At 40.9% G+C, this 13530-nt stretch overlaps 1 protein-coding gene across 2 annotated transcripts in view; it reads right to left on the reverse strand.

Moving 5' to 3' along the window:
- BANK1 (B cell scaffold protein with ankyrin repeats 1) overlaps positions 1–13530 on the reverse strand; it is an 894626-nt gene that overhangs the window by 779541 nt on the left and 101555 nt on the right. The gene's annotated exons all lie outside the window — the stretch shown is intronic.

Below are 13530 nucleotides of genomic sequence, written 5' to 3' on the forward strand. Positions count from 1 at the left end.
GGCCCCCCCCAAGCTGACCAAAAGTTCCTGGAGGTCCAGCGGGGGTCAGGGAGCAATTTCCCGCCGCGAATCGTTTTCGTACGGAAAATGGCGCCGGCAGGAGATAGACTGCAGGAGGTCGTTCAGCGAGGCGCCGGAACCCTCGCTGAACGACCTCCTGCAGTCGATCTCCTGCCGGTGCCATTTTCCGTACGAAAACGATTCGCGGCGGGAAATCGCTCCCTGACCCCCGCTGGACCTCCAGGAACTTTTGGCCAGCTTGGGGGGGGCCTCCTGACCCCCACAAGACTTGCCAAAAGTCCAGCAGGGGTCCGGAAGGACCTCCTGCCGTCCAATCGTGTTCGTCTATGGCCGCCGCCATTTTTCGGCGCCATTTTGGAAAATGGCGCCGGCTGAAGACAACAAGATTCAGTAGCAGGAGCCCGTTCCGGACCGCTGCCATTCCGGACCGCCGCTGGACCCGAAGGTTATTTAAGTCATTTGGGGGGGGTGGATTTAATTTAAAGGGTCGGGGGTGGGTTTTAGGGGGTTTTAATGTGCCGGTTTTGCGATTTTACGTTTTTTCGATTTTTCACGATTTTTCACGATATTTTACCCCCCCAAACGGCAACAATACGATTCCCTCCCCCTCCCAGCCGAAATCGATCATTAAGACGATCGAGGACACGATTCACATCTCTAATAATAACTTACTGAGGCCCCCCTGGTCATGTCCAACTACAGACTAGCTTATTGACTCTGAGCCCCTTTAACTAAACCTGCATTCCAGATATCCCCTAGCTATTTAACTACCCCGTGAGCCAGGGACTACATTATTTCCGTAAGCTAGCTGCTGCTCAACATGTAGCTAGAAGTTACTTAGTCCCTTAATGAACCTGTAAATTAGACGTTCTTAATGCATTATTTTTTCTTTCCTTTTAACTTGCCCACTAGCTTGTGTTAGCTCTACCCGTTATCCATCAGTTATTCCAGTTTTCCTGTAATTATTGTGTTCACCAAAAGTTTTATTTGAAGTAATATCATGTATAGCCCTATGTTTTTATTTACTATATTATAATTCAATTGTACTAATTGTTCCTTGTACCAGCCCCATGGCGACAGTTTAGTTCCTATGTAAACCGGTGCGATATGTATCCTATACAGGAACATCGGTATATAAAAGTTAAAAATAAATAAATAAATAAATAAGTATTTTGCTGTACACCTGAAGATAAGGGTGACTGCTGCTGAATTCCAAAGGGAAATTAAAAGCACTTTTGGCAGAAGGGCAAAAGGATTTTCATTTTGGGCTTCAAGACTTCTTATTTTCAAAACCTCATTTTCATTTAAATACAGTTATTTTATTTTATTTATTTAGAGTTTTTATATACCGGCAATCATGAAAACATATCTTGCTGGTTTACATAGAATGGGGGTGCAATAAAATACTTAGAACTTAAGAACATAGAACTAGAACTGTGGTGACAGAAGGTACAGTTACATTTAACAAAGGTGGCCAAACTTGGAGTAGGAAAAATAGAAAAGAGGATAGAAATGGTTAAACAATATACAATTTAAATGTAGTATACAAAATAAATGTTATAAACAAACGGCAAGGTGATTTAGGAGTTATTGGATTGTGTCATTGAGTTGTGTCCGGAAAGGCTTGCTTGAATATCTGAGTTATATCTCAATATCTTGAGTTATCTGAGAATTGTTTGAGGAAAGAGTGACTGAATGGGTATAAGGATCTTGTGTGTTATCTAACTAATTTAAAGAGTGTCTGATCTAAAAACACATTAATTTATTCTTATCCACCTTTCCTAGTTGTAGACAGGGAACTGAATTAGCCTTTTATTTTGAAGCTAGTAATATTAAAGAAAGTAAAAATTAACAGTCTCAGGGAGACAGGTTCTTTTATTGATTTCTTAAAGTCAGAATAGTAGGAAATTGTTCCACAGATGACATGGTCAAGCTCCAGAGACGATGTGGTCAAGCATAATGTCCATCCAGGAAGAACTGAGGCCTTCAAAACATTTCATCTTTGTCCAAAAACCAGCATACACAAGACATCGTGGGAGTCAAAGATAAGTGTACCAACGAATACACGTGTAAAAGTATTAAAGACTTTAAAAAAAAACATTTAAATAGTTAATAGTGCAGTAAATATTTTATAAGATAGACAGAATTTGAAATACAGTTATAGTTATCTGAAATGTTTGGAATGTTTTAAAACCTGTTACCAAGGTCAAAATATATTTGTGTCATAATTTATGTTTATATTTGTTTTCCCAGTAAACCATATGCTCTATTGCCAATTTAATAAATTTAACTTTAATAATACCAAGTGTCAAAATAATTAATTTTTCTTTTATTGGTGAAACTTCGCTGAGGAAAATTGTAAACTGTTAACTAATAACAGGAGGAGGAATAACAGGAGGAGGAATAGCCTAGTGGTTAGAGCAGTGGACTATGAACCAGGAGACCAAGGTTCAAGTCCTGCTGTCACTCCTTGTGACCTTGGGCAAGTCACTTTACCCTACATTGCCTCAGGTACAAAAACTTAGATTGTAAGCCCTCTGGGGATAGGGAAATACCTACAGTACCTGAATGTAAACCGGTGTGATATCTCAATTGAGATGAATGTCGGTATATAAAAATAATAAATAAATAAATAATTAAGGAAACCCCAAAGCCTGAACAACATAGCTACCCATGTGACCATGCATAAAAACAGTTTATAATTTCCAAAGGGCAACGAACTCCCAAGATGTTAAGATTGTGGCAAAGCAGCACTAAAAATGGCATGAATAGCCTAAGGCTTCATATAGGGGCAAAAAGGTACCAGCAGTGGCTGGAGTTCTCCAAAGCACCATCAGAGGTATAAAGAAGCAGCAAGAGTGGCAAGAATACCCCAAGGCTTCAAAAGAGGGTCAACAATAACAGTACATAAACCCCAAAGGCAGCATGAATAGGGCAAATTGGCACCAAGAGTGACATGAACATCCTAAGGCACTATGATGGGAGAACAAGATGCAAAGGTGGCATAAAAAATCCCAGGCATTGACAGAGGAATAAAGCAGCTCAAAGGGTGCCATGAAGACACCAAAGCACCATGAGAGGTGCAAAGTAGCCAATCAAGGCATAGAATCTGGTGTACAGCAGCAAGGCGGAATATCAGAAAATTAGTACATTAGAAGAATGGCAGCAGGTCAGAATGGCAGTAAGATACCCAAGGTGTAGAGTCTGGGATAGGGCAGCAAGGTTGAGCCGCAGCAACACTCCCAAGGTGTAGAGTCTGGGGTACAACAGTAGAGTGGCAGCAAGGCATAGTGAAAACAAAACCCCTAATTGTGGCATCAGGGGCAGGGCAGCAAGGAAGCATGGCAGCAAGACTCATAATGCATAGCATCGGGGGCATGGATAGCAACAAAGCAGAGTGGCAGTAAGACCCCCCCCAAGGAGCAGCATCAGAAGCAAAGCAGCAAGGCACAGTGACAGAAAGACCCCCAAGGTGTAGCATAAGGGTCATAGCAACAAGGAAGATTGGCAGCAATACCCCCAAAGAGTAGCATAAGGGATAGAGCAGCAAAGCAAAGTGGCAGCAAGATCCCCAAGTATAGCATCAAGGACATGGCAGCAAGGTAGAGTGTATCAAGTATCCTAAGATGTAGAGTCTGAGATATGGCAATAAGGCTTACTGGTTGCAAAACCCCAAGGTTTTAGTGTATGATAGCAAGGCAGAGTGGCAGCAAGACCTCCAAAGTTTATCATTAGGAGCAGGGCAACTTCACCTCGATTAGTTCTCTATCCTGTCTACTTGTCCTCTTATTCTTTGTCCTCCTCCTTCACACACGAATTATTGGTTTCTATACTTACCAGTCTCACTGCAGCACTTTTCAATGGGCTATAGACTTGAATGGAAAACCCAAACAAACAAACAAAAATGTAGTTAATTTGTGGGCATCCTACATTTGCTTTGGGAGTCTACAAATGAAACAAAAATGGTCTCATTTGTTGCAATTTACCCATTTGTTTCAAACGAATGCACATCCCTACTGAATATTGTACTAACTGGCTAAATTTGAATTCTCAGTCCCGAGCATGCTCTGACTTGACCCTTTTTTAAAAAATGCAGCTAAATCTGTGCACTCAGCGCAATTTTATATGTATAGATTGAGCCAGACAGGGAAAGATAATGTTCAGCCAGTTAGATTTATGTTGTTAAAGCCAAATTTAGCCATATAAATCTTTCGAATATCAACCCTTAAGTGCACAAGTTTAACAAAAAACTTTAAGTTTCAGCCATTATATGCACAAAGTTAAGCAGTTACAGTTAATCAGTTAACTTTGCAGCCTAGCGGGTCTTTGAACATCTACTCCCATGTTATGAGACTGTTATAATACCATTGGTAAAATTCTGACATTTTGGTCAGTAGGATAAGAAAATATGCCATAAGAGATAACAGATAAAATAAATCAGTCTTTCTGAGCTTTGCAAACTGAGTCATCGCGGCTTTTCTCACAAAGGTGTCTATGGGAAAAGACCTTGATGAATCAGGCCCTAAATGGTGAAAAATATTTTCCAGGGACAGCATTAGGAAAGTCTCCAGCTCTCTACACAAAGACCCGAGAATACTGACAACAAAGCACATCATTGTATGCTGGGGACTGTCATTTACAGCTAATCCTTAAAGTCTAACATTAACATAAACTAACAGTTAACAGTAACCGCTGTCTTTGATGGTAAAACTGAGTAAACTGTCATTATTTTATTAAAATTAAAAAGGTACCTCATTATTATTAAAATGCCAACATTTTCAATTCAGTTTAGATCTTTTTGTTTCATTTTAACTTTGCAATTGTGAAGTCACAAAATTAGCAGCATTGTTTGACACACAATTAAATTGAAGGTAACTTAAAGTTGCACTAATTTTACCATTTTATACACAAGCATGTTTCAGTGTGCCTAATGTCAACACTGGATTATTAATGCAGATTTGCAACTAATTCCAAGCCATCAGAGATAGCTTGTGGTATTTTTTGTTGTTGTTCTCCATATTAAGTTTTATGAAGTTAATACAATTTAAAGGAGTGACACAAAAAAGATAACAGTATAGTCATTATCTTCACTGAAAAATTAATCTAATTGGACAGGTCTCTCTAGTTTGGTAAAACAAAAAAAAGATGTTAACATGCCACATGATCTTTCTGTTAAAAGCCTGCCTTGATCCTTGTAATGCAGTGGAAGACAGAAAAAGATGAGAGATATAAAGAAGGAAATATTGGGGGAATATTGATTATTATTCCAGTACTGACTGGGTAGATGTCTCGTCGGGACATGCTAGGTGGGTAAAGTTTCTAGATGATTTAAATGACTGCTTCATGACCCTGGAACCAGATCTAATCCTCACATAAATCCTGCAGATTATCTGCTTTGAAAATTCTGACTAAGGTTTGCTGGTAAAAGGTACACCCTAGCCTTTAGCCTATGGGCCTCATTTTCCACACAGATTGCATGCGATACAAAAATGGGAGCGGAGTCGGCCCCGGAAGAGGAGGAGTCAGGGCGTCACTGGGGCCGACTCCGGGAAGACGCCGCGGAAGATGAAAAGGTAAGGATCTTTTTGCGTCCGAGTTCGCGCCCAATAACTACACCTTCTATGGTGGCGCTATTGGGTGCAAAACCGGCAGCGATCATACCGCGACGGTGCGATCGCTGCCGGCTAGCGCAGGCTCCCCCCCCCCCCCCATTCCCTAAAGTATCGCAGGCCTGCGATACTTTAGAAAATGAGGCCCTATGCCGGCTGTTTGAAAATTACCCTCATTAAATCCAGTCAGCGCTTTTAGACATCTTCAGATGCAGGCCAAAATTATTACAGCTCTAATTTAACCAGAAACAGAATTAAAAATCCACAATCCCGGAACTGCACATTAAAATATCTCACTATGTAAACAAACAAATGCTACTACCCTCAGAGAGGGAACCACTACAGTGACAAGAAATGTAAACTTGCAGTTTCTGGATTAAATATGCTGGACTAAACAATCTCTGATAGATTTTGAAATCTGAAATTAATATTTTCAATTGGTTTCTAGTGACTACCAACAACCAGTGAAGGACTGGAAATGCTTCTATACCCATGGGGGGGGGGGGGGGGGGGGGGGGGAAGGAATGAGCAGAATATGTCCCAGGGGCCTATTTACTAAAGTACACTAGAAACATGTTAATGCATATTTTTAACACATGTTAGAATCACACTGTTAACACTTTTATTTACTAAAGGCTGTTAAAGCCATAGAAAACACTGCATTAAATGATTTTACCAAGGCCAAGTATCATGCACACATGACCAGCCATGGGCATGCAAGTCTAACCACCCATCTTACTTTATTTATTAGACTTCCTAACCCGTACATTCATATATTTCATGGTGGTTTGCGTACATAATAAAATAAAATGTACAATAAACCTTGAAAAACAATCCCCTTCGCCCACGGAGGAAGGGCCTCCCCCAGAGCAAGAAACCCTGCACAGCTTACTGGAGGGTGGGGGCCTTCAACCCCCAAGACTCCCTATATCCACCCATTATCAGGTTGTTCCCACCCATACCTGCCTCATCCAATGTCTTTACTTCTTCCAGGAGGAGCAATCTTCACATGTGCCTAGCCCATCAGCTCCAATTTAAAAAAACGGCATTGGCTGACCTAAAGCATTCTTTTGCCCTGCAAGTGTGGGGCAAAGGGCAGCTTCAGATCAGCTAGCACGGTTTGGAAAACTGGACCCAGCGAGGTGAGTGCGAGTAGGGATTGTACTTGCCCAGAAAACCTAATAAAACGGAAGATGGTGGATGGGGTAGTCATGAGTGGGGAGACTCTGCCAGGGGGTGGAAGGAGCAGGATTTAGGGGGCTTGAGTTTCCCCCTAGTAAGCTTTTGCAGGCAGAAGGGGGAAGAGGAACCTCTGCTAGGCAGAAGTCCATGCTCAGGGGGGCTGGGGATTGCTGTGTGGGGATAATTTCTTCAGGGGGGGCCTTGCTGCTCAATGTGGGGGGGCCTTCCTCTGGGGGAGGGGACTGGAGGGCATGTTGCTCGTCAGGAGGTTTTCATGGTCCAGGGAGAAGGATGACACTGGGCCACAGGTGGCTTTTCTGGGGTGGAGGTCAGAGCCAAGAAATCAGCAGGCGATGCTCTCGGCCAAAGCTACCTACAGCATCTCTTGAGATATACACTTTTTTTAAACTTAATGCAAATCACGAAGTTGTTTGCCATCTGCATTAATCCATTTTAATATTAATGAGCTGATTTGCGTGTGACAAAGCTCATTGGTTTCTGACTTGGATAAATGGATTTTTTTTCAGTGTTATAGGTAATGCTTATTACTTTTTGCCCCCTTTCTCCTGTCTGCAGAAAAAGGAAATGGAATGTTTGTGGGCACTTTATCTCCAGGTACCTGCATTCATACATTTTCAAAAGAAACGCTTTGTATAGTTTTCTTTGAAAATGACTTACCAAGTCCACAAGTACAAAATTATCTGTGTCTTGCGCCAAACCATCTTACTGAAAATTGTCCTCTGAAAAGATGAATTAAATTCATTGTAAGAGGGTTATGGAACTCCATAAAAACCTGGCCAGGTACATTACATAAGGTGGAAGGGTGGAGGTGATTTTAAGTTTTCCAGCATCTGATTTCCCCTCTGAGAAGTCATTAAATCATAGGGATGTGCATTCATTTTCAACATATGTGCATTCTGGACTGAGTGAGAATGGCTATATTTTTGTTTCACTAAATCTGAAATGAGTCTAAAATGGCCCTGAAAAATGTGAACATTTCATTTCTGTTCTTTTCGGAAAATTGTGTGCTATTTGAAATATATATATTTATTTTCCAAAAAAATAAAAATGAAATGACAAAAATCCCCAAAACAAATTTTGGTCAAACAAACAAAAGAAACACACTAAAATGAAAATAAACTGCTGACATCCCTAATAAATAAGTATCTCACATTTCTTATTTTTTTCCATAGTCGGGTACATTCTAGGGGTGTGCATTCGGTCCCTACGTATTGACAATCTGCAACGGATGTTGCCATATTCGTTGTATTCGTGGGGAAGCGAAACATATCTTGATTCCCCACGAATACACAAATCTTTGCCGAATTATTGGGCCGCCTAAATAAATCAATTTAAACAACCCCCCACCCTCCTGACCCCCCCCCCCCAAGACTTACCAAAACTCCCTGGTGGTCCAGCGGGGGTCTGGAGCCATCCCCTGCACTCTCACACCCTCGGTGCCGGTTTCATCATGGCGCCGAATCCGATAGCCTTTGACCTACTATGTCCACAGGAGCTACCGGTTGCCATTGGTCAGCCCCTGTCACATGGCCATCGGCGCCATCTTGTGCTCCTACTATGTGACAGGGACTGACCAATGGCACCGGTAGCCCATGTGACATAGTATGGGCAAAGGCTATCGGCGCCATTTTGATTACTGGCAGCCGATGGCCTGAGGGCAGGAGATCACTTTGGGACCCCCGTTGGACCCCCAGGGACTTTTGGCCAGCTTGGGGGGCCTCCTGACCCCCACAAGACTTGCCAAAAGTCCAGCAGGGGTCCAGGAGCGACCTCCTGCACTCCAGCCGTTGGATGCCAGTACTCAAAATGGCGCCGATCGCCTTTGCCCTCACTATGTCACAGGGACCGACTGTCGGCCCCTGTGACATAGTGAGGGCAAAGTCGATAGGCTGCCAGTATTCAAAATAGCGCAGATAGCCTTTGCCCATACTATGTCAGGGGGCTACTGGTGTCATTGGTCAGCCCCTGTCACAAGGTAGGAGCACAAGATGGTGCCAATGGCCATGTGACGGGGCTGATCAATGGCATCGGTAGCCCTGTGACATAGTAGGTCAAAGGCTATCGGCACCATGATGAAACCAGCACCGAGGGTGTGAGAGTGCAGGGGATGGCTCTGGCCCCCCGCTGGACCACCAGGGAGTTTTGGTAAGTCTTGGGGGGGTCAGGAGGGGGGGATTGTAGTTAATTTTAATTTTAGCTGGGACACGAATATAAATCGCCGTATTAATGCATCGAGGCGCCATACTGCCGAATGCAACGTATCTGCTCCCCGACGAATCTGAATCCCGAATGCAATGTATGGCGTCCCTCTGCACATCCCTAGTACATTCTAGGATTGTGTATATCAGTGATTCAGGGTTGGCAGTTGTGGGTTTTTCCCATCATGTTGTTATCGGAAGTCCATCTGTAACTTGCAGCCTACTCCCACCGAGGGACTGAGAGCAAATGAAGTCTGAGCCTCGAATGATATCCAACCACCCTCATTCTATGCACACACTCAAAATATATGAGCCACACTGAATTTCTTTTTGTTTTCCTTAAGCAAAGCATTTATTATCTGAGTTGAATATGCATTACAGCTTCTTCCTTGGAAACTTTTCTTTTTATCGAACCCAAGCCTAGTAGATTGAATCCAGAGAATTTTCTGCTAATTCTGTTTTAACAATCACTACTCACAGTCAACAGAGCCAGCTGAACACAGACCAGGACTCTGATCAGCAAGATAAGAATCAGGGATATCTTTTTCAACTTTGGTATACAGTAGTAGATGTTTTTCCATATTTCTATTCGATGACTCATTGGATTAAATTCTCAGAAGCTCAGACAGGTTATTTAATTTTTATTTTTTTTTTAAGATCCTCAACAATTTTATTACTTTGGATCTTCTCACAATATTGACATATAAAGTACAATAAGCTGATATATTTGGAAGGAAAATGCTTCATCTATCCCTGACAGTGAAAACTGACCTGGCTCGTTTCCCTGTTACAATAAAATAAACACGAATGCACATGTTTATGAATGTATTTTTTTTTTTTATAAATTCAGCCCAACACATTTAATTCATTCTGGCAACACACATTTACTTTTTAAGGTATTTATAGACTCATTCTTTAATGCATTAACTAGAAATCAACATGTTTCTTTGCAATAAAGATGATTTGTTTAGCACAGAAGTTAGCTGCTAAACAAATACTGCAGAAGAAATGTAACTGAGGAGAGGGCTTCCTATTTTATGGGCAAGATTTCTTCTAAAGACGTTTGTTATAAAGACCACCATAGGTGTAGTTTGCCTGCTTAGTTTAGGTGTGGTGGGCTCAAAAAAGGGTATGGAGGCCACATTGCCAGAGGGAAGGGATAAAATTGAGTATCAGCACCTGGAGAATTTTTGGAGGATATGCCCCCCTCTTACACACACACTCCCCTCTTAAACTACTTCCATGGAAAGCAGTCTAATATTTTCCAATTTAATACTTTAAAAAAGGAGATTCATTTTGGCTTAAATTTGGTCCATTTTGGGACTAAGTCTGGGAGTATTTTTTACTCATAGATTTTGCACCAGTTTTCAAAGAGAAGTGGCTTTAATCATGAGCTGAGAGGCCATTTGGCCAGATAATGAGGATTTAAAGAATGGCCTTGATCTTCAGATAGCAAGGTCTCATTTCATATTTCAGCTTGTCAAACTATTGAGCTTATTACATTTTCTCAGTTTTGGGTTCTTCCACAAACTGTGTGTGACATCCTTCCACAAGCTGTGTGTGACGACGTGCCCCTATTTTCCCCTTTAAACCTGCATAGGACCAGGCTAGATGCCCGGTTCTCCTTAATTCCCATAGAGGAAGAACTCTCTATGGGCGGGACCATGCTGGGCAGGGAGAGTCCTGAGGGTAGGGCCAGCTGCAGCGGAATACGTTTTTGAGCTCAGTGGGATCGAGAGGCCCCACGTTTCCAGGAGTAGGAGCTCCTGACCCTCTCTGGGAAGTTCTGCATTATAAAGAGTACTGCAAAGGTAGGAAGTTGCTGTGGATATTATTTGCTGTTTAAATTAATAAAGTGAAATTGCATGAGAAAGGCTGGAATCTCGGCATGCTTACTGCTCCAGCCCCCAAGATATTGCTCAGCCATTGTCACAAGCTGTAGTTAGAGGCATGGCCCATGCTCATTCTCTACCAATTTCTACCAGGTACTTCAAGCTATGCAAAGACAATTATAGGGGAAAGTTTCACTAAATAATGATATCAGTTCCTTATGAAAATCTACCCATAGTATTTCTTAATCAGAGGCCATAAAATGCAGAACCTCAAGAGGAATTTACATGCCATAGCTAACATACCTAAGGTGATGGGTGCTTTTAATTACATTCCAACAGATCAATTGTACAAAACCCATGTTCCCAAAATGAAAAGGGTTGTGAGTGGAAGAGAGCACTGTACCATAATAATCTACCTCAACCAGTAATTCAAATATTGTAAGTTAGATCACCATAAAAGGCGTGATCAGGAAAATGTAATTAAACATTTTAACTGTCTTCTGCCTAATGTCTAATCATTGGTCTACTGCAATGTCCCACATATTTTTTTCTTTTTTTTTGGTTGTGCACTTCTTGAATTATATCAAATAAATGTGCACTGGTTCTCAGCTCAAAACGCCATCTCATTTCAGCCCTCAGCCACTATGCATACTGACATCTAAGGATACCACCCTGATGATGAACTAACGTTCGAAACACGGTCCCATGCCGGGATGAGGGCTGAAATGAAATGAGCGTTTTTTTTTATTTTTTATTTATGCATTTTTATACAATTACAAGCATCCACTTGTTAATGAAATTTCCTATAATACAGAAATACAGATATGTTACATCATAAAACATTAAGTTATATTCTTAACATTAACATCTGTATTATAGTCAAATAGAAGAAATACCTGGAGAGCCAGCAATTAGAGCTATATCAATAACAGAAAACTATTCAAAAAATTATAAGAACATAAGAAATTGCTATGCTGGGTCAGACCAAGGGTTCATCAAGCCCAGCATCCTGTTTCCAACAGAGGCCAAACCAGGTCACAAAAACCTGGCAATTACCCAAAAACCAAGAAGATCCCATGCTACTGATGCAATTAATAGTAGGGGCTATTCCCTAAGTAAACTTGATTAATAGCAGTTAATGGATTTCTTCTTCAAGAACAGTCCCTCCACTAATTACATAATACACCAAACAGCAGGTCTATATGGGGCTAGAGTGAGTGTCCAAAAATGCTCTAAGCTGTGTTGAATCGAAAAATACATAACGCTGTCTCTGATAAAACACACAGCACTTGCACAGAAATTGCAATTTGAATGTTGCTCCCTTCTGTACTTCTTCCTCCTTCATATTTAGAAAAGCGTTTTAGATGAGCGCTTTGAGCTGAGACCAGTGTGGCGCTCTGTGAGAAAAGGAACATTTGATGAAAACCAACCAGTGGTGGCTGTTCGGTGTTTATTCACATAAGGTGTGATATCTCAATTGAGATCAAATGTCAGTATATAAAAATAATAAATAAATAAATAAATAAATAAGATAAGTTCATGAACTAAGGCCATAATCATTTGACTCATGAAAGTAGCGTTTATCTGATATAATTCAAGAAGTGCACAACTAAAAAAAGAAAAAAATATGTGGGACATTGCAGTAGATCAATGATTAGGTGCTTTCAATATATGCCAATAATCTCCTCTCAATCTATCCAAATATGTGCTCCATGTACCATGACTCTATTTAATCCAATAAGCAACACCTAGATATTTAGCCAGGTTAGTCTTAGCTCCACAAAAGAATCTCATTACTTTTTTATTCGTTGTACTTTATTCCCCAGTTCCTTGATCCAAGTTATCTCCCTGTTCGATGTAATCGCATTCTTACATGCTTGTTAATATTATAATGTAAACCGAAGTGATATGTAACTTTGCTACATGAATTTCGGTATATAAAAATGTTAAATAAATTAGACATTAGGCAAAAAAGACAGTTAAATTGTTTAATTACATTTTCCTGATGACGGCTATTATGACGGTCTAACTTACAATATTTGAATTACTGGTTGAGGTGGATTATTTTGGTACACTGCTTTTTGTTACACACGTCACACTGTCTCCACCTCATGGAAAGGAAAAGGGGTCTTCTGTAACAAAGTATCTTCACTCGCTGAATGTGCGCATGGTGCCTGTCATGCACACGAAAATTTGTGCCAAGCTACAGTTCGTTCATGCTACAACATCACTCCGTTCTCTTTCAACAATATGAGGAAAACCAATAAGGCTACTGATTGAGAACTGCTTCTGTAGCCCAACTCTTAACCCCCACACACTGCATGCTACACATTAACAAGTGCATATAACTCTAACCTTAAAAACGGATTCATTGCATTTGATTACTTGTACATAAAATATACCTAATAAGTGTAAGTAACTTTAAATCTGATCAAGTATCCCCATTCCTTTAAACAACTTCAACAACTCAACAACCATAAGAAGCAGACAGCAATCCAGTAGGCCCAGAATGCAGCATCCAGATTATTTTTGGGCTGTAATCTGTATGACCACATGAAATCCATTTTAAAGGACATACAATGGATTGGATTGATTCTTAGTTTTTCCAAATGCTTTACGTGCATAAGTTATGCATTAAAAATAGGCTGGAAGTTCTGCAGCTAAAAG

This window comes from Rhinatrema bivittatum, chromosome 1, assembly GCF_901001135.1.
Source record: "Rhinatrema bivittatum chromosome 1, aRhiBiv1.1, whole genome shotgun sequence".
Lineage (NCBI taxonomy): Eukaryota > Metazoa > Chordata > Amphibia > Gymnophiona > Rhinatrematidae > Rhinatrema > Rhinatrema bivittatum.